Raw genomic sequence first — 25,529 nt, 5'->3', positions numbered from 1 at the left:
AGCCCGGACCTGAGGGGCATCTTTTGAACTTCTGCCAACCACACCATGACCCTGCTGGAATGTTAACATTGATGGACAGCACTTAGCAGGAGGGCAAAGGGGGAGGGGAAAGGACAGGTTTCACCTATCCCAACACCTGAGGGATTTTCCTGTTTCCTGAAACAGGAAATGGCGTCACACTGCAACACTCCCCCCAACCGGTCCAGGAGAAAATAGCTCCTTGGAAAGAGGTGGAAAAAACCTGTTTATTAAACAATAAAACCTAAACAATATTGAACAATAAAACCCCTTGTTGCTCAAAAGAGATGACAAACTGAGAAAGTCCCCTCCCTGGGTTGCAGTTCAGCTCACACAGGCTCTTATCAGTCCCTCCGGTGCTGGAAATGTTGCGGGCCGGGCCCGGCCTGGTGGGCCACAGGTGCTAGCTGCCGGTGCTCTTCTGGGTGTTCAGTCCAGAGCAGGTTTCAAGAGGTCCAAAGAAAAGGGAAAAAAGAAAAGAAACCACAGTCCAGGGAACTTCCTTGCCTCAGCAAGCTAAAACTAACTAAAAGCAAAGGAGAGCTCTGTCCCACTGTCTGTTCATCCACAGACAACACAGTCCAGGAGCAGGAATGTGGAGGAGTGAGTGCAGGGTCTGAAAACAAACTGCTGCTTCTTCTCTCCCCCCTTCACTCTCTGCAACAAGTCTTAAAGGTGCCAAACTTATGATGCAGCATAAACAGAACAAGATGATTGGGGTTAAAAGCATCATATAATCAGCTTAGGACAACTCCCTCTCTCTTTCTCCCCCTCTTTTCTATTCTTTTCCTCTCCCTAATTCCTTTCATGCATTTGCTGTGGTCATTCTATAAAGGTGCATTTCTTTGGATTGATACTGCAATCCCCTTTCCGTGTTGTCTGTTGCACTCCCAGATCAGTTAACCAACCATCACCACCCCCATTGGTATGAGCGGATCGTGACATTAAATTGGCATCATGGACAGGATTCTGATCGACAGAAGGGTCTGCAAGGCTGTCTGTAGTCTGTAACAGGGGAAGGACGATTTGCTTCAGCCACACCTAGCCCCTCATCGCGAAAGGGTTGAACGAAGATGGAAAGCAAGGAAAGCTCTTTGAATTTCCCACAAACTGCGCACGCCCAGGTGAAATACGCCCCCATACTCTATTGAGGGTTCTGTCTTTAGAATTTCCCAAAAAATCTCTTAGCGCAAAAGGGGAAACTGTTTTTGTTTATGTGTGAATTTGGACTGTCTGGGAAGGAAGGGACAACTTGGAGGAACTAAGCAGGGCCTCCCAGGGAGATTTGGTCTCTTCACCCAGCCAGGGAAGCAAAGGGGAGCACAGCAAAGGCTGTGAGATTGTCTAACTTAAGTTTGCACCTCCCTGTCATGGTTTTGGTCCCTTCATAAAATGACTGAAAACTCTAGCACAAAAGTTAAATTTCTGAATTTTCTGCTCTGCTTGCTAAATAGAATGCCAAGCCTTCTCCAAGGGGGGAGGTTTGGGCAGAGAACAGCTGGTTTAATTTAGAAAATGTCATAGATAGAATTTGTTCTTTACAACATGAAACAGAAGTTAAACTGGGCAAAAATAAAACCATCCTCTGCTCAGTTTTGGCAGCTTGTCTCACAGCAGCCATAGAAACCCTTTTTAAGCAAAGAAACGAGGAAATAGCAAGAATAGATTCCCTTCAAAACCTAGTTGAAATTTTGCAGAAAGAATTAAAGGAAGATAGAAATGAGATCTATAGGTTGCGAGCTGCCCTTAGAGAGGAACTTGCTAAGAATTCACATCATACTGATTCCTCTACAGAGCCAGAGGAAAAGGAAACTCCTGACGTTAAACAAATCTATCCCCGTCAGGAACTTGAGGCAGTAAAAAATTGGAGAGAATACTGCTGTCCTCGCTTGAGACCCTTGGTTCAAACAGAATAGAACTATCTTAATGATGAGGATTGTTGGAATGTTGGGGGACATAAGACAGATGATGCACTTTGGACCTGGTTAACATAAGAGATTTGATAACAGAATGCCTTGGCATAAACAAACGGAACTTTGAAAATTCGACCTGGATTGCAAGAAGATTAAATCAAACGGGTTTACTGGAAAAAGAAAATCCCATTAAACTCTGCAAGCAAGAGATGTTGTTATATGCGTAAGTTTGTGGATGTGATTTTAACCTAATCATTGTAGTACACATTACTAGTCTCCCTGCAATGGTATGTAAGTGCTTGTATCCCACAATCAAATTGGATTCTGATTACCGAGTGGGTCTCCCTGTCTCTCTGCATTGCCGAAAGAGGATCTTGACCCACCTATCACAACTAAACAAATACCGTTCAGTGCTACCGAATTAGCTAAGCTGTCAAAAGAATTCAGGCGCCTCCCACAAGAATCAGAGACAAATATGTCCTCCGAGTGTCCCTCGATGGTGGAGATCAAATTAAATTAACCGCAGGCCAGTGGGTACTGGGGACATGGAGCCTTCTTCACAACAGGAGATAAGGAGGTAAGCGTGACGCATGGTCCCTGACACAGGGTGCGTCTTTCTGGGCCGGGAGAATGAATCCTTTGGAACGGGGTGACCCCCTGGCAATCGTTGACACCACCGACCAGCTCTTAGAAAGTGTCCACAAAGCCGCCTGCCTGCAAAAGATTCATGAAAAGAAATTAGTTCCTGGTTTTGAATGCCCAATGCAATTACCTGTGAAGCCAGAACTAATGACCGATTGAACTCGTGGGCTTCCAGAAACACTTAGACATACAGCAATGACTCTACAGAAAACCATAATGGCTTTGAATCCTGTAGAAAGACTAGATAAGATTCCTCAGGAATTCCCCTGACCAAAGTGGACCTAGAGATCCTGGCTTCACTCCCTACTCTTCCCCCTCACAGCCCTCAGCTTCTCAATCTGATTCACCTGCCAGTAGCCATAAAGTTTGGACATGAGCTGAAGTTGCAGTAGATCTGATTAATTATTGTAGACAATATGGACCTATAAAAACCCCGGCATAGAAATCAGAAAATAACAAAGGTGTTTGGTTTATTGGGGCTCCTCACAGTGAAAATATAGAGAAAGGAAAACAGATCTCTAACTGCCACCGTTGGTGGTTGTTGGGAATTCAAAAGTGGGTCCCCAAAGAGGTGATGGATGGTTTGCCCCTTGAGAAATTGCAGAAAATAATAAATAATTGGCACCAGCGAAAACCGAATCCATTGGCTCAACCCAGTGCACCCCTCCCTTCTCAGGGACAAAAACTAACCCTCCCCCAGCTTCTCCCACAGAACACAGGCAGTGAACCAAAACCAACAGGGTTTTTGGGAAACAAATCTCTCTGCCGCTTACAGGTGGGCAAAGGGGCGGAGCGTGGGTTTATTTAAGAATGCTCACTAAAAATAAATCAGGATATATATTAAGCCCAGCTATCACGGGCCTCCACAGGCTACTAGTAACCTTTTTGATTGACGTTGGGGCTCAAATCTCTGCACTGACAAAAAAGGATGCCCAGAGGTGTGGAATTGTTCCAACTAAGAGACAATGCTGTGTTCTTAATGCTCTGGGAACTACAGAATCTATGAATGTTGCCTTAGCCAAACTGAGGCTCCCTGGAAATGAGCATCAACTAGTCATCAAAATGGTAATTGGGAACATTCCAAATAATTGATTAGGAATGGGTGTCCTTGCTGGGAGGCAGTGGGAAGACTCTGAGGGATTTCTGTGGTCTTTTGGCACACTGCCACTTAACATTAGGCTGCTTCAAACCGCACCCTCCCTACCCTATAATCAAACAACTAATGTAAAACAATACCCTCTACCTTCTGGTGCCAGAGAAGGTATCAAAGCGGTTCTACAGGACTTGAGAAACCAAGGGGTAATAATTCACACACATTCTCCTTTTAATTCACCGGTATGGCCAGTCTGAAAAGCCAGTGGAAAGTGGAGATTAACAGTAGATTTTCGCAGGCTTAAAGCCAACACAGACCCTCTTACAGCACTGGTCCCAAACTTAGCTGAATTAATAACATCAATTCAAGAAAAGGCTCACTCAATCATGGCAATGGCAACTATGGATGTCAAAGACGTCTTCCTTATGGTACCTATACAGCCAGAAGATATAGGGACCATTTTGCCTTCACATGGGAAAGGACGGCAATACACTTGCACTAGGCTTCCCCAAGGCTACAAACACTCCTCCACTTTGGCCCACCATGCTTTAGTTGAGGAATTAGAAAAAATACCCAAATCTGATCCTGCTGATCCTGTAGCTGATAATCAATACATTTAAGACACTCTGGGGGGGGGGGGGGGCGCAGGGGGGGTGGGTTGTGGGGAGGGGGGGAAGGATGAAATAGAGGTAGTAGGGAAACATCAGCAGAAAATAATCTCTCACTTAAAAAGTCTTGATTTGCAGATACCCGCAGAGAAAATTCAGAAACCTTCTCAGGAAGTGAAGATTTTGAGAATTTGGTGGAAAGGAGGCATGACATGTATTCCACCCGATACCCTAACCTCTTTAGATCAGATTCAAAGGCCTGAATTGAGGAAAGATCTCCAGCAAGCTCTAGGACTATTAGTGTTCTGGAGAAAACACATCCCAGATTTCTCAATAATTGCTAGGCCGCTTTTTGACTTGCTGAGGAAAAGAATGAAATGGGATTGGACTCCTTCTCAGGAAGAAGCATTGCAATTACTGATTTTTGAGGCAACAGCTCACCAAGCACTAGGCCCTATCCATCCCACAGATCCCTTTCAGGTGGAATGGGGATTTGCCTCCTCAGGGCTATCAGTACACATTTGGCAGTGGGGTCCCGAGGGTCCAACGGGGCCTCTTGGTTTTTATTCCTGTGGTTTCAAAGATGCTGAGAAAAGATACACTACCTGGGAAAAGGGGTTGTTTGTAGTTAGCTTAGCTCTCCTAGAAGAGGAAAAAATTGCATGACAAGAGCTTATTGTATTAAGAAGCCCTTTCAAAGTTATCAAAATCGTCACTAATGGGAGCCCCACCCCTCCCCCCCACCTGACGGGGTAGCCCAAAGGGCCTCAGTTAGGAAATGGTATGCTCAGATGGAAGGCTATTGTAATACCGTCTCACTAACGGAAGATGCTGCTAAAGGCACTGAGAGCCTGGTTAGCAGCCAAGATAAATCTGCCTCTGTAATCAAAGCTGCCCTTCCTTTCTCCCCCGAACAAGCAGCAAGTTCTTGGTTCACAGATGCCTCTGCAAAACGGGAAGGGAAGGTATGGAGATCTAGAAGAGCTGTCTTACACAATTCATTTGGTGAAAGAATCATTACCGAAGGGGAAGGCAGCGCTCAGGCTGGGGAACTCATAGCTGTTTGGAGTGTTTTCCGATGTGAGGCACAGAACATTTCTCTTGTCTGCATTTATACCGACTCTTACGCAGTGTACAAAGGTTGTACCGAGTGGCTTCCTTTCTGGCAGCAAAATGATTGGGAAGTTCACAGAATTCCAGTGTGGCAAAAGGAAAAGGGGCAAGAAATTTTAGATGTTGCAAGCCAAGGAAATGTTGCTATTGGTTGGGTAGCTTCTCAGCAAACAGATGGAAATCCAGCAGGAGAGTGGAAGAATAGAGCTGATGAACTAGCAAGGCTCAGCCCCCTGAAAAAGGAACTCATTCCTGAGGACTGGGATCAACTATTAGAATGGCTGCATGGAAAAAGACAGCACACAGGTGCGAAAGATTTGTACAAAGAAGCTCATGCTTGTGGTTGGCTGGTTACCAGGGAAATGTGTAAAACATGCGTATCGGCCTGCAAGCAATGTCACAGGTGACTGGAGAGACATCCTTGAGAAGATGACCCTCTGCATTTAAGAAAGGGTAAAGGCTTATGGGACGCGTGGCAGGTAGACTATATTGGCCCCTTTAAGAAGTCAGGAGGTAAACACTTTGTGCTAGTAGGAGTAGAAAGTGTATCTGGGTTGGTTCAAGCTGATGCTTTGAAAAGAGCTACAGGTGATAATGCGGTTAAAGCTTTGCAGGGGTGGTTTGGAACTTTCCCAAAGCCACAGGAAATTCAATCTGATCACAGGTCCCACTCCACTGCTAGAGGTGTACAGCATTGGGCAAAAGGTGAAGGAATTAAGCGGTCTTTCCACAGCCCTTTCCACTACCCTCAAGCTAAGGGGATCTTAGAAAGGACCAAGGGTTTTTTGAAAGGACTTCTGAAGCCCCGGGAGGGAAATTGGGACGTTCGGTTATGGGAAGCTGTTAAAAGAGTGAACAGTAGATGGGGGGTGAATGGATGTCCCAAAATCACTGCCTTTTGCCCAACAGCTCCAAGCATCGTTCCCTTACTACGGTGACCTGACGATTCAAAAAGTCCAGCACATTACCCTGGACAACCTGTTCTGGTGGACCTCCCTACTGTAGGGGAAGTAGCACTAGTGCTGAAAACCCCTCTGAAGAAATATGCATGAGTAGCCTCTGATGCTCTAGGGAAAGAGCATTGGATAAATACATGCTGGATAATCCTATCATTTTAACTCTTTTCTGCCCTCAGTGGAAGGATTTCTGTTGTTTTTACTTTTACAGAAGAACCCTGAGGAACATGAAAATCATCTGAACCATGATAACACTGGTGATGCTTTTCTGCATCCTACCACAATTCCATGGACAGGATCCTGCTGCGTGGTTGTGGTCTGAAGCTACCCTCCATCCCACTAATGTTCTAGGAGCGTATCCCAAGGGTGGCCACCCAAACCTAGAGCCTCTAGTGCTGCATGACCCCCAGGTATATGGTCCAAGTGAGTGGGGATGGGATCAGAAGGACTGGACTAGAGCCCTAACTGGAACAATTGGTGAGTCGATTGTGGAAGCATGCAGAAAAATGGAAGGATCTCTCTATGAGAAATCCACCTCCATCACAGTTGCCGGAAATTTTGTGGAACCAGATGGGAAAAATGATCTGGATATCCCTTCAGCGAGACTGTGTCCTACAAACAAGTGGGAGTGTGCCAAACAAATTCCCCTTACTCTGTGTTGCTGCCAGGAGTATGTTGGTAATTACACTCTAGGTCGCAAAACGAACAATGTTGCAAGTACAAAGGATTGTAAAAATGAACCAATTGATTGCTGGCATAATTTGACGTTAACTAAACCGACTTAAGTGACATGCCGCTGGCAAAATAACTTGACCAACCTGTTAGGTTGAAAAGGCTTAGTTCATAAATTTAAGATAGACGCTATAACAAAACCCACGCTGAGTACCGTAGTTACATCCCAGTGGAATAGACGGGACTGAGAGCATGAAGCCCACACTGAGCACCATAGTTACACCCCAATGGGTAGAAGGGACTGAGAGCACAAAGCTGACATTGAGTACAGTAGTTACATCCTAGTGGGCAGAAGGGACTGAGAGTCCCCTTAGTCAATGTGGCCTTGGTCCCAAGCTTTTGTTCACTTGGCAGGAATGGGAAAAACAAAAAGCCTGGCAGCTTCAAGGGGGAGTGGGAGAAGGAATTAGCCGAAGGATTTGTGGAACTGCTTATAGCAAAGCAATCTCAATCAGTGTTTTGACAGATCAGACAAATAAGCGTGAACAGGTTTGTACGCCCCCAAGCGTACAAGACTGTTGGCACAATTTTACATTAACACAAACTGCAGAAGTAGTTTGTCTTTGGTCCAAAACTAGTGAAGGCTTTTAAGTTGATAATAAAAGGTATGAACCAACCTTCTACTACCACCACTCCGGCCCAAGCACCGCTTATGCTTAGCCTGAGAAGTTTTGAAATTGGACCATATATAACCAGGAAAACTGGTCAACAACACATATTGTTCAATCTGGCACGGTCTCTTAAACAAGTCAAATTGCTGATGATGCAAAACAATGTCTCAGAAATTCAGCCGGCCTGTTTGCCTTTTTTGCGGACTTCCTTTGAGGGTTGGACCACCTGGCTGCAAAAACAGAAAGTCCGTTTTTTCTTTAAAAACAGACACTAAGAGACATAACCGGTGTTTTGGGAACAGGTTTTGGAATTCTAAATAGTATTGATTCTGAAGTACACTAATGGATAAATTGGCTGCCACAAAATGGTTAGAGATTTGACCAAATTAAAACAACCACTGCAATCATCCTTATTGGCTTTGGGAACACAGCAGGGCTTGCTATCAAACATATTACCAGCTTGGGAAAAGGTAAATGTAAGTGATCACAAATTGGTAGACTGATGCACTCGGTGCTACACCAAACAACCTTTCTTTGGCTCTTAGCTGTATCCAGGCACAATTGTCGATGCAGTCAGTTGCTGCCTCAATGATAAGAGAAGGTGAAGGCAATTTTCCTACTGCAATTCAGAAAAGAATTTGGGACAGTGCCACTGATTTTGAAAGAGAATTCCAGTCCTGGTGGAACTTGGTGAATTTTACTTATCACCCCATTACAAACACAGCCACAGCTCTTGCGTTAACCGTACGCAATGCCTCAGTGCATTTGAGATTTCCTATTATTGCATTAGAGCTAAATCATGATGGAGCTATTCCCAATCTTTCTGAACATAGACAATGGGCCCATCAAACTGGTAAAAAATGGCAACATGTTAATTTGGAATCTTCTATTGTCCGAGAACTAGGCTTCATCTGTGAAAGTAATGCAATTACAGCTCAGGTTGTTTGTTTGGACACAGAACAAAATATCTGTCATTTTGAAATTCGTCCTAACGAGACTTTCGAAACAGTCCTTAAATATATAGGCAATGGGTGTGGGTGCTTTAGAACTGCTTGTGATACGGTATTTGTAGAAAATGCAGTAGTGGATAGTAAAAATCATTCAAATTGTTGCGCTTGTAACTTTACAAAATTGAGGGATGTGATTTTTCTTCAGAAGCTCCAGTTACCTCCCATTACCTTTTTCAATCCAATTAAAGAGTGATTCACAAACTATTACTGTCCTAGGGTGACGTTATGATGCTTGTATCCCCATCCGTGTGTTCTGTTGATGCTGGATATCATGTTCTGTGCCTTCAAGACTGGCTGTGAAGAGCGAATGTTTTGTTTTGGTTTTGCTATCAGCCGCTCCCCCACAGCTGGCACGACACAGAGACAGGGCAGTACATGGGTGCTGCTTTTGCTTTTTGCTTTGCTTTTCGCTTTGCTCTTGCTTCGGCTTTGCTCCTGCTTTGCTCTTGCTTTTTTGCTCCTGCTCATTAGTTAGTTTAGCTAAGCAGTCCAAATTTTCCCTGGACTGTTTCTCCTTTCCCTTCTTTGGACCTACTCGGACCTGCTCCGGACTGGGACCTGGGAAACACCGAGAGTTTGCACCTTGCGGCCAAGGTGCAGCAGCTACCCCAGCACAGGACAGACTGATAACAGAGCGAGCACTCCCAAGAGAGACTTTCTGAAGTTGTCTACTTTTTCAGAGCGGTGAAAGAGTGGTGCCATCTGGTATTGTTCCTTTTGTGTGCTGCGGGGTGCTTTGCCTGTTACAGAAACAGGTTCTTTCCACTTGTTTCCAAGGAATCCTTCCCGACCCGGTTGGGGGGAGGGGCCGTGTGGGTTTGTTTTCTGGAGGGTCCACCTTTTGGAGGTTTTTTCTCCCAAATTTGCCCTAAACCAGGACATTTACCTACTCCCATTGGGATGAACATTACTTTGGTAAAGCAATCTTTGCTTCATCAGGACTTCATTGAAATATTGGAGAAGATCAAGAAGAATAGACAGAAAGCACTGGTAACTGTTCATCACAATGTGAAAGAAATACACCATGTCATAGAGAGAGTAAGAAAAGATGCTGAACACAGGTGGTAGGATACTCTTTTTGGGTGGTCACCTACTGCCACAAGAGTCCTGAACAGTATGTGTCATCCCATCATTGCCCTTTTGCGTTTCGTTTTGATTGGGGTTTTTTAATCAGCAATCTTACTCATTATGAATTGGAGAATGATGAAAGAGTTAACAAAATTGATGTCTGTCATTAATGCACACAACTTGGCTGATGTCCTTTTCACTGTGGCCATCTCCAAGACTATTGACACAAGGCGACTATAAATGAGAGGATGTGTTTTGAAATCGTCTTCAATTTTCTTTGAAGATTATAAGAAAATTACTTTTGATTTTTGGTGAATTGTTTTGAAAAAAAATATTTTAAATGAACTGTTGTTGATTTGTTTATTGCTTTATTGCCTTTGATTATTTGTGATTAGTTTCAGATATTTGAAAAAAATGTTTCAAAATAATATGGTCTAAATTACTGTTAATATATTTGTTTCTTGTTTCCTTACCCCCGCCTTTTTTTATCTTTTCTTGTCCTTCCCTTCTCTCTCTCTGTCTGACGTATTGTCTCTGCTTTCCAGGATATGCTACCAATGCGCGACAAGTACACAACAATAGTACAGAACACTGCTGATGAAGACCCTTTGAAGCCTGTCGTGAGTCACCAGGTGCTGTGAAAGACGGTCTGAGGTTCCCCCCATTTGCCTCACGACCGTCCACAGGACCGATATCAGGACCCTGAGGACCCCGATGGGACCTCTGGCCTGCCAGTAATGGATGAACACCAAAAATCCTGAGGCCCCTGAGCAGAGTTCTGGCCTGCCAAGTGATTGTTCACAGCTGTGTCTTCAGTGACTGCTTCTAGCAGGGCCTGCCAAGGGGCGACCCAGCCTATATGCTTGCACCTGCTTCACGACAATAGACCAGGAATTTTCCCACCTCTTGGCCAGATGAACTTGCTGGGGCAACTTGGTAGCCCCCCCATGGAAAATCCTTCCTCTGCTCCACTACCACCGTGAGGCACCGAGGTTGAAGCCCCCCTACCAAGGACTGAGACTGAGACACCTGTAATTCTGATGCAGGGGTGCTGGCCTGACTGAAGCAGGATGCCTGCTGAGTGTTGCCTACAGATGTGCCTACAGGACCTAGACTGGTTTCCCCCAGAAAGCAGTCCTGAAACAGTGGGTCCCACTCACTGCTGATACTGACTTATCCTGCTGAGAACATGGACTGTCTGGACCCGTCTTCAATACCTTTTTCCCCCTCAGCAATTTCAATAGACTTCTTCTTCTTGATTGGATCTGTTCCCCCTCAGCCATTTCAAGATTCTGTTTCCCCCCTCAGCAATGGACTATAATAGAACCTTGAGTTCACCAGGACTTTGAGATCTTCCCAACGTGACTAGGCAAACTCTATCGGCCGGACTAAGAGGACTTAGTCTCTCCATGTTTGGTAGCTATACTCCTCTCTCTTTCTCCCCCTCTTTTTTATTCTTTTCGTCTCCCTGATTCCTTTCAGGCATTTGCTGTGGTCATTCTATAAAGGTGCATTTCTTTGGATTGATACCGCAATCCCCTTTCCAGGTTGTCTGTTGCACTCCCAGATCAGTTAACCAACCAACCAGTTAACCAACCCCTTGGTATGAGCGGATCGTGACAATACCTTCTTTCAAGCTGCACTTGGTTCTAGTCCATAGAAGCACACTGGTAGGTAAAAGTAGACTCTAAAAGATAACATTCAAAATGTATTTCCCTTGTCTTCCCATTAAAGCAAGTGAAGAAAGCAGACAGGAGATCTTCAGATAACATGCTATGCAAATTGAAAAGATTCTGTCCTTATTTGAAGCAACTGAGGAACTCACACAATGAAATACAGTTCAGACAGATGGAAGGGTCACAGATGATGTCAAATCTGTACTTCCAATGTTTGAATGAAGCAAGATTTCTTGAAGTACAATCCTATAAAATGAAGGTGAGTTTGCAGAAGCAATTGAACTGGGTCTGTTTTATAAACACAATGTTTTCTAAGTAACTGAGGATTCAGGAAGGCAACCTTGGAATTTAAAGGATTTAGAAACATACAAATACCAAGACTGGCAGTTCATTAGCTTTAACAGTCTCTTCAAATAAGATCTATTTTTAACTTCTTCTTGTAGTAGGTCTGAAGACATTGGGAACGATGCAATAAAACAAAACAAACAACAAACCAAAACAAAACCAAAACAGCTTTCTCAAAAAGCTTGGAGAAACCAGAGAAATTATGATTTTTAGGGGTTAAGTAGTCCTTTAAAAGTTGTCTCTGGGAAAAGAGATAAAAAACCACTAATTGACTGGGGAGTATATTCCAAACCTGTACTGAAGCATGTAAGGGACAAGAGCTGGTAATAAAACTACTATGCTGGGTTCATCTGTTAAAAGCATTCCAGAATGGTTGAAATTATCAATCACATAAGGTGGGATTAAAAAAAAAAAAAAGAAAAAAAGAAAAAAGAAGAAAACATAGAGAAAAAAATATTTTGAAGATGTTTTCCCATTCCCAGATGGCATAACAACTTTATTTCATTTTGTTCCTAAGACTGATTAATAGCTTATGAAGTGTTTTACAATTGAGAGTGAGAGTGTTCACACTAACCGTACAATTTGGATGGATCTCTTTTACTTTGCACAGCAGCAGATACGGTTTAGCACTCCACAGCTCAGTCCCCAAAAGTGAATGGGTGTGGCAGATTTAACCTACCTGGCCAGTCCACCAGAATGCTTAATTATCTTGGAAAATGCTTTGCTCTATCTCATTATCTGGACATGTCTCTCTAGCTCCGCTTTGAGCTCCTTGATCTTTCATCGACAGGATGAGATCCAATTTAGCTTAGCAAGGACATAGCCTTTCAAAACCACATCTTTTATCTTCTGCATTCATCCAAGTACATTTCTACTGCAGGGAACCCTGTGGAAGATCCTAGTTGTTTTGTTTCTCAGATAGTTGTTGCATAAAAGAGCTCTTCTTTTAATTTTTTCCCTGCTAAAGGATAGGCTCTGTACTTAACTGATTGTGATGCCAACTCATTATCATCTATTCTTCAGTCGTACAGAGTAGGCAGCAAAGTTTTCTTCTGAAGACATTCATTTAATGAGAAATGCTGAAGGTCTGACTTTACTTGCAAAGGTCACTGATTGACCGGTTGCAAAATTGTTAAGTCTAGTAAGAGCAGGAAAAGTGTGCTGTTGCTGTGCCTGTAAATGTCGTGTCAGCTGCTGTTGGGATAAAAAGCATGAGCATAAGAAAACATGGATAGAGAAGAAATTTGTTGTGATTTCTGCACAAGAGGAAGTATGAAGCACTTATTTCAGTGGCTAAGACAGTATCATCATTGGGCCAGTTCTCTTCAACATCTTTTGAACAACCTGGACACAGCACTTGAAGGAATATTAAGAAAGTTTGCCAAAGACACTAAATTGGGAGGAGCTGTGAGCTAACTCCCTTGAGGGCACAGAGACCTTGCCGAGAGATCTTGCCAAATAGGAGAGATGGGCAATTATTGCTGGCCGGGAGTCTATGCACAAATCACAAAAGGGGCGGGACTGCTGGGGATGGCGTCTCAAGCTGGTTTTTTTCCAGCATCAGTCTCATTACATGGTGATGACAATGGGAAGCTGCCAGCAGCTCACGTCCCCAGCAGCAGACAAAGAACTTAATGTTACAACTGACTTGAAAAGTTTTTTGACCAATCACACAAAGCAAAAGCATATTGACAGTACTTCTATCCAATCACTATAAAGACATGTACCTGGGCTTAGAACAATGCTCGCTTCTTTCGAATAAAAGACCTGCTTGTAAGCCTTAAGATACAATGCACAGAGCTCCATTATTAAGCTTAGAACTACCTAACATCACGCTAGATATACTTTGCTGTAGCTTAGGGAGTTATTCTAGAGAAGCATTAATACACAGACCATTGTTCCATTTGTCCTTACTTTTCTACTTCTCATCTAATTTTTCTGCTGACAAACCTTATGACTACTGCTTAGCTCCAATGACAGTTCTGCTGTCTCTGAGGCCTTCCTTTTGCAGCTTTCCCAAACCCCTCTGTTTTTGAGGATTCCCACAGGCAATCACCAACCAGATGGAGTGGAACAAGGGCAAGTGCTGGATTCAGCACCTGCAACAGGGCAATCCTGGTGGGTGTATAGACTGGGGAGGGAGCAAGAGGCTGGGAGAAGCACTGCAGAAAGGGACCCAGGCTCCTGGCCAATGGCAAGCTGAATGTGCATCAGCAGTGCCCTGGCAGCCAGGAGGGCCAAGCCTGTCCTGGGGTGCATCAGGCACAGCATCACCAGCTGGGCAAGGGAGGGGATTGTCTTGCTCTGCTCTGCTCTGCTCTGCTCTGCTCTTCTCTTCTCTTCTCTGCTCCGCTCTGGGGCGGAATCACCTTGGTATTAGAAAGTCCTCAAATGAGGTCTACAAAGACAGGACTCAAAGAAATGGCATGCAGCTGAGTCAGGGGAGGTTTAGGTCGGGTATCAGGAAAAAGTTTTTAACCCGAGAATGGCTGGGCACTGGAAGAGTCTCTCCAGGGAGTGGTCACACCATCACAACTGTCTGAGTTTGGGAGTTCAAGGATGGCCCCAGGCAGGGCCAGGAGTTGGACTGATGATGATCCTGATGGGGTCCTTCCAATTCAACAGATTCAACGACTCAATGGTTCTGTCCTGGCCACTCAAGGTATATTGCTTGGTCTCATCAGATTTTGATCTGCTCTTGTTGTTGGTCAGACTTTGTCCCTAGTGGCTAATGATATTTATCACAAAAGACAAAGTGCCTTTTCTCAATTTTCTCAAGCAATTGGAACATGCGCCTTAGAATCCTAAAAAAGTCTTTTCTTTGAAACAACACTGTAGTGTTTTTCACTGCCCAGTAGTCTTTCCAGATCTTAAGGAGAAAGAAGGCAAAATGAGGGGACGTATTACAATGAATGATTGTCAGTTTTCCGGTTCTTTAGCAGTATATTTGTACTTCCACTATTCTTTTCTGTAAAATCATGGTTTTCTATAGTATCCAATTTTCTAGCAAGACACATTTCTGCAACTGAGCCCATCAGTCTTTGTGAAAAGATATTGTCAAAAGTACAAAACATATGACTAGGCAGTGACAAGTGAGGGAAAAAAGGAGTATGAGAAGCAGCTGCATGATACTAAAGTGAGACAAGAAGGAGGAGAAGGTGCTCCAGGTGACAGAGCAAAGAATCCCCCACAGTCCCTGGAGGACATCATCATCAAGCAGGTTGTCTCCCAGCAGTCCCTGGAGAACCGTGGAGGAACACAATGGAGCTCGTGGGGAGCTCCATGCCACAGCAGGTGACTGTGCCTTGAAGGAAGCTGCAGCTTGTGGAGGGAGAGAGGGCCAGAAAAGCATCCTTGACCTCTTGGAAGAGTGGAAGAGTACGTGCAAATCTTCAACAGCTGCTAACTCTAATCTATTCTCTTTCCACTTCTTGTCTTAGGTAAGTAAGAAGACAACCCAAGAATTAGAAGCCTAAATTCTTTTGCTTGAGGCTCCCATTCTTTCTGCCATTCTCTTCCAATTTAGTTTGAAGTAAAACTCATGATAAAGTTCTTAAGGCTTGATGTTCAGGCTTTTCAGAAAATAGGGAGTGCAAATAACTCTTGTCACTGTCATTTTTTTCATAGAAGGAAAAAAGGGAAATTACTGGTTTTCAAGGACTTACGGAAATCCATTGGAAACGGTGGTGAGACTGAAGAGTTTACTTAATCTGAAAAGAGAATGTCGTGGAGCTACCTCAGCTCTGTACAAGTTTTTTTACCAGGAAGTCTAGACTTTTAAACAGACTAAGGACACAATAGTTATCTCTGGGAATATTTTAGTATGTATAGTACATTCATCTTTAAATAGTTCTATCTGTTTGACAGTTATGACTTGGGCTTTAATTTTGATGTGAAAAGAAATATTTGTGATTCAGATCATTTCCATTTCTGAAGCATTTCAGTTGTTGACTGTTTTTGCTGTCTCCTGAGGGCGGGAAAATAGTCTTTGTACCAATACTGAAACAAACTAGATGGAAAAATTTGTTTTCCTCATTCTTTTCTGTCTATTTGAACAGGCACAGCAGCAAGACCACTGCTATGAGTCTGAGTGGCCCTTCCACTCCAGGATGACAAACTTGTAGTGGCTAGTATGTTATTTGCACCCATTTCTGATGCCGGCTGTTAACTGTTGTGCAGAAAGATCTGTCAACCTTTTTCCCAGGAAGACACTTCTGAATTGCTTCACTTGTCTCTGAAGCAGAGAACTAAGCTGGCACTCCATTTCTGAGATCTTGCTGTGGTAGCCCCCAAACCCATTTCTTTCAAATGCCTTTTACTTTCAACCCAAGCACTTCATTACTTCATGATGTAATCTCTTGTTCTTAATGTTCGGGAATTGTTTTAGACTGATAAGAACATATTGCAGTAAGCAGGTAGAACATCTATCTTAAGCAGTATCCATCACTTGGCTTTGGTTCATGTATCATAACATCTGCAAGGCATGTCATTTACAATCAATGGATGGGCTGGGGTAACGGGCCACAGGTTTAGGAATCTTTCTCCAATTAATTTTGCGTTAAAATTTAGCTCTTATCATTTCAATTGGGTCTTTATTAAAACAATCATCTATTTATTACCTGTACCACAATGACCAGTGTACCTGTACCACAGTCAACAGTGGCTGAGCATCCTACAGCAATTCCAAGAAGAAGAATGGTCTGAGCCCCCAGTGCAGCACAAGAAGTCTGTCATCAAGCCAGAGTCCCGCAGGCATTTTCTCAGCCTGGAGAAGAGCAGACTCCGGGCAAATTGTTAGAGCAGCTCTCCAGTAGCTGAAGACAGCCTACCAGAAGGAGGCAGGTGAGCTACACAAGGGCACGGAGCGATAGGAAAAGTGTGGATGGCTTTAAAACCTGAAGAGGATAGGTTTCCTTTGGCTATTGGGAAGAAATTCCTTGCCAAGATGGTTGTGAGACACTAGAACATGTTGTGGGTGACCAATTCCTGGAAGTGATCAAGGCCAGCTTGAATGGGTCTTTGAGCTTAAGGCGCTCTAGTGGAAGGTGTCCCTGACAATGACATGCTGGGGAGGACGTAGGTGAATTTAAGGTCCCTTCCAAAGCCAACCATTCCATTATTCTATGGTAATCATTCTGTACAGTAGCAGTAAGAAGTTGAAGCTAGAAATAACATATTCATGCTGAGAAACTGCTATCCAAGGAGTTGAACGGTTTGGGTCTCACATTTATGGGCCATTTAGCAATACTATATCTAATATCTACTCCTCGCTCTTTATCATACACGCAAGTATTTTATCATTAACGTTTCTGACATTTGGGAATTTTCTTCCCTTCTCTTTCTTTCTTTCTTTTTTTCTTCTTTCTTTCTTTCTTTCTTTCTTTCATTCTTTCTTTCTTTCTTTTCTTTCTTTCCCCCACTTCCTTCCTTCACTGCCTTCCTTCCATTATGTCCTTCTTTCTGCCAAGTCCTTCTGCCACTTCCTTCCCTCCCTCCCTCCACTTTGATGTTAATTTGCAAACTGTCAAGTAGTTACAGGAAATTACTCTTCTTTAAATATCATTTTGAAGCTTAGAAATGAATAACAAAATTGTGTCAAAACAGGGCATTTAAAAGCCATCTGAAAGTGAGAACTAGCTATTGAAAAGACAAAAATACAAAAATGAAATGATGGAGTGGATGGTTTTAAGGGATATTCTTTGTATGGCTTTGATACAAAGGAGGATCTCAATTTTTACACCTTCTAAAAACACATCTTGAAACTTACTACTTTCCGTGACAAAAATATTTCCAAAACAAGGAAATTGATTTATGCAGATGAAAATATCATCTCCCAAATAGTCATCATCAAGTCCAAAAATTACCTTGCTTTTTACATAGTAAGATTTATGGAGATTTCTATTCTCACACAAACAAAGAAGAATCGCTCAAATGACTAGAAAATTTTTAAAAGCAAAATAACCTTTAAGAAAAAAGATCCAAAAAAGAGCAGGGAATTATATACGTCCACACTTGTTACATGTTGGTTACTAATATTGGCTCTAGTTTGTTGGCGAGTACACTTCCCATTCACGCACGCAGACACCCCTCTTCCTCCTGCACACAGATGTGTGATATTGGGTCTCAAAGAATGGACTATTTGCTCTTAGATAGGTTTTGGTTCTCAAAGTCAAAGCGTAGTCTTCCTGGCTCTATTACCAGGATTTTGTTCCGGGAAGGGAATGTGCTTGTGCCTGTTAGAAATGGGGAGGAGGGGACAGAAAGCAAAGCCATTTGAAGACAACCTGCAGCAGAACTAAGAAAGAAGGGTGCTTCTTTACTGCACAGCAAAAGAAATATCGGGAGTAAAATGGAGGAAAACTTGAGGTGCTGATAGAGTTTCTCCTTGTGACAGCTTTCAAACGTACGGAACACAGCACTTCCTCATTCTCCTGCCTTTTCAATTCACATTAACATTGGAAGAAAAGGGGTTTTGGACAACTTTCTTTTGCTTCTTGCTAAACACTCTGCAGACCTCCGTGCAACTTCTAGAACAAGAGCGGAGATGCTTTCCGTACGGGCACAGTTTGTCCTGGCAAGACATAGTAAAAAAGCTTTTTGCTCAGTTTTATGCGACGAGAGAGGCAGAAGACAGAGTAAAGAGCTCTCCGAAACGAAGCCCCCTGCCAGGGCGTCTTTCGTCAGAAGCCGCTCTCCGGAGAACACCGCCACCGGCACAATGCTCTGTGCGCGAAGAAGCCGCTTCTTCGCCTCCGGGAGATGGAGAGAACGGCAGCTTCCCAAAGGCGAAGATGCAAGCCGCAGCACACCGATATAGCGTGTGCAGCTTTCAAATTGATAGAAACGAGTGCTTTAGCATTCTCCTGCCCTTCCATTCACATTATATTCGAATAAAAGGAGTTTTGGGACACGATGTTTTTCTTCTTGTTAAACACTCTGCAGTCCTCTGTGCAACTTTTAGAAGAAGATCGGGGATGTTTTGTGTACTGGCACAGTTTCTCCTTGCAAGCTATGGTGGAAAAGCTTTTTGCTGAGTGTTGAACGACAAGAACCTAAGAAGACGCAGATACGGAGCTCTCCGAAGCTAAGCGCCGGTCCCCGGCGTCTTTCGGCAAAAACCGCTCTCAGGTGTTCCCGGCGCCCTGCACAATGCTCTGTGCGCAAAGAAGCCGCTTCTTCGCCTCCGGGAGACGGAAGGAGCGGCACCCTCCGAAAGTCTAAGAACAAAGCCGCCTAATACCAGCAAAACCTGAGCACCTTTCAAACAAATAGAAAAGACTACTTTACCACTCTCCTGACTTTTCCATTCACAATATAATCGAATAAAAAGAGTTTTCGACAACTATCTTTTCCTTCTAATAAAACAGTTCGAATACCTATGTGCATTTTTTAGAAAAAGATCTGGGTTGTTTTGTGTACTGGCACAATTTCTCCTTGGAAGATATGGTGGAAAAGCTTTTTGCTAAGTGTTGAGCGGCAAGACACGCAGAAGACGCAGATACGCAGCTCTCCGAAGCTAAGTGCCGGTCCACGGCTTCTTTCGGCACAAGCCGCTCTTAGGTACTCACCGCGACGCAAGCAATGCTCTGTGTGCGAAGAAGCCGCTTCTTCGCCTCCGGGAGACGGAGAGTGCGGCAGCTTCCCGAAAACGAAGGTGCAAGTCGCACCACACAGCAACAGTGTGGGCAGCATCCCGACTTCGAGAAAACAGTATTTTACCACCCTCCTGCCTTTTCCACTGATATTATATTCGAAAGGAACGAGTTTTGGACAGCTATATTTTCGGTATTGCAAAACTCTTTTCAGACCTCCGTGCAAGTTTAGAACATGATTTTGGATGTTTTCTATACTGGCAGAGTTGCTCTTTGCAAGATATGGTGGAAAAAGCTTTTTGCTGAGTGTTGAGCGGCAAGACACGCAGAAGACGCAGATACGCAGCTCTCCGATTCTAAGTGCCGGTCCACGGCTTCTTTCGGCACAAGCCGCTCTTCGAAAAGCACTGCGACCCAAACAACGCTCTGTGCGCAAAGAAGCCGATTCTTCGCCTCCGGGAGACGGAGAGAACGGCAGCTTCCCAAAGGCGAAGATAAAAGTCGCACCACACAGGAACTGTGTGGGCAGCATTCAGACTTCGAGAAAACAGTATTTTACCACTCTCCTGCCTTTTCCACTGGTATTATATTCCAAAGGAACGAGTTCTGCACAACTATCTTTTCCTTCTTGCAAAACTCTTTTCAGACCTCCGTGCAAGTTTTAGAACATGATTTTGGATGTTTTCTATACTGGCAGAGTTTCTCTTTGCAAGATATGCTGAAAAAGCTTTTTGCTGAGTGTTGAGCGGCAAGACACGCAGAAGACGCAGATACGCAGCTCTCCGATTCTAAGTGCCGGTCCCCGGCTTCTTTCGGCACAAGCCGCTCTTAGGTGCTCACCGCGACGCAAGCAATGCTCTGTGTGCGAAGAAGCCGCTTCTTCGCCTCCGGGAGACGGAGAGAGCGGCAGCTTCCCAAAGGCGAAGATGAAAGCCGCACCACACAAGCACATTGTGGGCAGCATTCAGACTTCGAGAAAACAGTACTTTACTACTCTCCTGCCTTTTCCATTGTTCTTATATTCGAAAAGAACGAGTTTTGGACAGCTATCTTTTCCTTCTTGCAAAACTCTTTTCAGACCTCCGTGCAAGTTTAGAACATGATTTTGGATGTTTTCTATACTGGCAGAGTTTCTCTTTGCAAGATATGGTGGAAAAGCTTTTTGCTGAGTGTTGAGCGGCAAGACACGCAGAAGACGCAGATACGCAGCTCTCCGAAGCTAAGTGCCGGTCCACGGCTTCTTTCGGCACAAACAGCTCTCAGGAGCTCCCTGCGCTCGGCACAATGTTGTGCGCAAAGAAGCCGCTTCTTCGCCTCCGGGAGACGGAGAGAGCGGCAGCTTCCCAAAGGCGAAGATGCAAGTCGCACCACACAGCAACAGTGTGGGCAGCATCCAGACTTAGAGAAATCAGTATTTTACCACTCTCCTGCCTTTTCCATTGTTATTATATTCGAAAGGAACGAGTTCTGCACAACTATCTTTTCCTTCTTGCAAAACTCTTTTCAGACCTCTGTGCAAGCTTTAGAACATGATTTTGGATGTTTTCTATACTGGCAGAGTTGCTCTTTGCAAGATATGGTGGAAAAGCTTTTTGCTGAGTGTTGAGCGGCAAGACACGCAGAAGACGCAGATACGCAGCTCTCCGAAGCTAAGTGCCGGTCCACGGCTTCTTTCGGCACAAGCCGCTCTTAGGTGCTCACCGCGACGCAAGCAATGCTCTGTGTGCGAAGAAGCCGCTTCTTCGCCTCTGGGAGACTCGGCGAGCGGCAGCTTCCCAAAGGCGAAGATGCAAGCCGCACCACACAAGCACATTGTGGGCAGCATTCAGACTTCGAGAAAACAGTACTTTACTACTCTCCTGCCTTTTCCATTGTTCTTATATTCGAAAAGAACGAGTTTTGGACAGCTATCTTTTCCTTCTTGCAAAACTCTTTTCAGACCTCCGTGCAAGTTTAGAACATGATTTTGGATGTTTTCTATACTGGCAGAGTTGCTCTTTGCAAGATATGGTGGAAAAGCTTTTTGCTGAGTGTTGAGCGGCATGACACGCAGAAGACGCAGATACGCAGCTCTCCGAAGCTAAGTGCCGGTCCACGGCTTCTTTCGGCGCAAGCCGCTCTTAGGTGCTCACTGCGACCGACCCAATGCTCTGTGTGCGAAGAAGCCGCTTCTTCGCCTCTGGGAGACTCGGCGAGCGGCAGCTTCCCAAAGGCGAAGATGCAAGCCGCACCACACAGCAACAGTGTGGGCAGCATTCAGACTTCGAGAAAACAGTACTTTACTACTCTCCTGCCTTTTCCATTGTTCTTATATTCGAAAAGAACGAGTTTTGGACAGCTATCTTTTCCTTCTTGCAAAACTCTTTTCAGACCTCCGTGCAAGTTTAGAACATGATTTTGGATGTTTTCTATACTGGCAGAGTTTCTCTTTGCAAGATATGCTGAAAAAGCTTTTTGCTGAGTGTTGAGCGGCAAGACACGCAGAAGACGCAGATACGCAGCTCTCCGAAGCTAAGTGCCGGTCCACGGCTTCTTTCGGCACAAACAGCTCTCAGGAGCTCCCTGCGCTCGGCACAATGTTGTGCGCAAAGAAGCCGCTTCTTCGCCTCCGGGAGACGGAGAGAGCGGCAGCTTCCCAAAGGCGAAGATGCAAGTCGCACCACACAGCAACAGTGTGGGCAGCATCCAGACTTAGAGAAATCAGTATTTTACCACTCTCCTGCCTTTTCCATTGTTATTATATTCGAAAGGAACGAGTTCTGCACAACTATCTTTTCCGTATTGCAAAACTCTTTCCAGACCTCTGTGCAAGCTTTAGAACATGATTTTGGATGTTTTCTATACTGGCAGAGTTGCTCTTTGCAAGATATGGTGGAAAAGCTTTTTGCTGAGTGTTGAGCGGCAAGACACGCAGAAGACGCAGATACGCAGCTCTCCGAAGCTAAGTGCCGGTCCACGGCTTCTTTCGGCACAAGCCGCTCTTAGGTGCTCACCGCGACGCAAGCAATGCTCTGTGTGCGAAGAAGCCGCTTCTTCGCCTCTGGGAGACTCGGCGAGCGGCAGCTTCCCAAAGGCGAAGATGCAAGCCGCACCACACAGCAACAGTGTGGGCAGCATTCAGACTTCGAGAAAACAGTACTTTACTACTCTCCTGCCTTTTCCATTGTTCTTATATTCGAAAAGAACGAGTTTTGGACAGCTATCTTTTCCTTCTTGCAAAACTCTTTTCAGACCTCCGTGCAAGTTTAGAACATGATTTTGGATGTTTTCTATACTGGCAGAGTTTCTCTTTGCAAGATATGGTGGAAAAGCTTTTTGCTGAGTGTTGAGCGGCAAGACACGCAGAAGACGCAGATACGCAGCTCTCCGAAGCTAAGTGCCGGTCCACGGCTTCTTTCGGCACAAACAGCTCTCAGGAGCTCCCTGCGCTCGGCACAATGTTGTGCGCAAAGAAGCCGCTTCTTCGCCTCCGGGAGACGGAGAGAGCGGCAGCTTCCCAAAGGCGAAGATGCAAGCTGCACCACACAGCAACAGTGTGGGCAGCATTCAGACTTAGAGAAAACAGTATTTTACCACTCTCCTGCCTTTTCCATTGTTATTATATTCGAAAGGAACGAGTTCTGCACAACTATCTTTTCCTTCTTGCAAAACTCTTTTCAGACCTCCGTGCAAGTTTAGAACATGATTTTGGATGTTTTCTATACTGGCAGAGTTGCTCTTTGCAAGATATGGTGGAAAAAGCTTTTTGCTGAGTGTTGAGCGGCAAGACACGCAGAAGACCCAGATACGCAGCTCTCCGAAGCTAAGTGCCGGTCCCCGGCTTCTTTCGGCACAAGCCGCTCTTAGGTGCTCACCGCGACGCAAGCAATGCTCTGTGTGCGAAGAAGCCGCTTCTTCGCCTCCGGGAAACTCGGCTAGCAGCAGCTTCCGAAACGCGAAAAACAAATATTAACACCACCGGCATTGTGTCCCGGGCGTCTTTCGGCACAAGCGCCGCACCGGAGCCTACCGCCACCGGCACAATGCTCTGTGCGCGAAGAACTCGATTCTTCGCCTCCCGGGATCTGAAAGAAGAAGCATAAGCTTAAGACGCCCTTGCCTCAATTGTGTACAGGTTTGGGCGCTCCTCTCGATTAATTGTGCCATTTCTGACAGCAGGTGTCGCTGTTGGTCAAGCTTTGAGTATGCTTAAGACGTTGCGATGCTGGGTGGTCAAACAACTCAAGGTAAGATCAGCGATTTTAAATCAGGTTCTCACTGGTGTAGATACCATTAGTCATTGCACACTGCAAAATAAAGCTGCTCTAGCTTTCTTGTTAGCACATGGGCAAGAGTGTGAGGATTTTGAAGGAATGTGTTTTTTGAACCTCTCTAACCCTTCTGCAGTCATTCACTGGAAACTCAAACAAGGACAAGATAACATGAAGAAATTGATTGGGAATGAGAGGGTTACGCATGAATGGTTTGAGAGATGGGAAACAACTCGATGGTTGGAAGATCTTGTCAAGGGAACTTTGTTGTTACTAGTAGTCATTATTAGATTGCTTCTTGTTATTCCATGCATCATGAAACTGGTGAGCCTCTTGGAAGTAAATACAGTGAAAAGGGTTTAGCTGGTGCAAGACAAAGAAGGGGGAAATTGTAGCAATGTAGCTGAACCTCTTAGACTAAAGGGTGCACCAGCCATCCAGCTGGAATATGTTCTTCTCAGAATTTTCTCAGAGCCCTCTGGAATTCATCAAGGTTACTAAGACATAAGCCGTGCTAAAAGAAGAAAGAGAAGTTGAGAAACCAACTTCCAAGACTACAAGAACTCGATAACGGGGGGCAGCAAAGCGCCTGGACTGTAACCAATCGTATCTTCTGAGAGGTACACACAGAATGTGTGGACATAACAAAGGCACCAAGATAAAAATGCGGGCCTAGCGTGTGCAGAGATTTAGAATGTGGAAGTGCATCATGTCAACAATCAACGGCTTCTGCTTAATCCTCTCGCTCCGTTGTCCTGGAGTCCTGAATTTCCCACAAGGAAAGCCCTTCTAAAAGGGCTCTGATTTTAATGATAGTTGCTGTCTAGACGATGAATAATGGGAATAGTTCTTTCAAATCCTTCCCTCGCTGACATCTGTAAGTTTCATCTTTTCCTGATTGTACTGGTGGCTATACATTAGTTATGACTAGAAAGGAATGCGTTTTAGGGATATGTGGCAAGGAAATTGGTAGCTCTGCTTCCATTTCCATTGTCTAAGAAGAATTCTGGTTAGTTTTGGACTTTTCATAGACCTCTGACTAGATTGCATTTGTCTTTGATTGAGCCCGTAAATTTTAGGCTACTAGGCTTGACCAATGAATAGAAAAGGGAAAGTCACACAGCTTAGGTGGTTCTCTTGTCAACAACTTCTCAATAGTAGGGCGATTTCTGTCCTCAAGTTTGTTACTTCAGCTAGCAGATTATGCTCACTCCAAAAGAAGGTGAGAAGTTTGCTACCCTAAATGGTCCGAGAATTCTTCCTGCTTCTTGGTGACTCTTTTGTATGACTGGATTCTGTATTATTGGAGTTTGTTATAAAAAGTTGGATTAAATTGCGTGCGTCCGCTCTTGGGGGAAACAGTATTTAGCCAATAACATCTAGGCTTTTATCGACCTGAGACTGTCTGAACGGACCGGACGCTTTAAACACAGTAATTCCTGCTAGTTCCAATTCCATTTTTAGACTCGACAAACCGAATGGTAAACCTGCACCAGTAGGGAGGGACATTGGACTTTCTCCTTTTTAGAGAGAAACTAATGAAAAAGTTTCAGCAGAATCATAGCAGGCTGTAAAATAAGAAAAGCATCATGAAAAGAGGCCAATCCTATCCTCTTAGATATGGCTAGTTGTGATTGGACATGAATGAAATATGTCAACTCTGTGTTCCTGGGTATCGCATCAGTAACAGCTACTTCAGCTGCTGTAGTTGTCTCCTAAAGCTAAGAACAGAATCCAAAGAATTGTGATTCCATGGTCCCAATTCACCCTGTGATGGTGACAGGTGAAAAAGGAGTGGAAGGTGCACGGGGAAATTAACTTGAATGGCCTATCTAAATCAGCAGCCACTGATTTCCTGAAAACTTCAACAGGTCAGTTGACCTGTTGGGATTCTTTTAATCC

Source organism: Agelaius tricolor, unplaced genomic scaffold (assembly GCF_023055355.1).
Source record: "Agelaius tricolor isolate 1412-34295 unplaced genomic scaffold, bAgeTri1.0.p SCAF_33, whole genome shotgun sequence".
Classification (NCBI taxonomy): Eukaryota; Metazoa; Chordata; class Aves; order Passeriformes; family Icteridae; genus Agelaius; species Agelaius tricolor.
Note: the sequence above shows the minus strand (reverse complement) of the source record.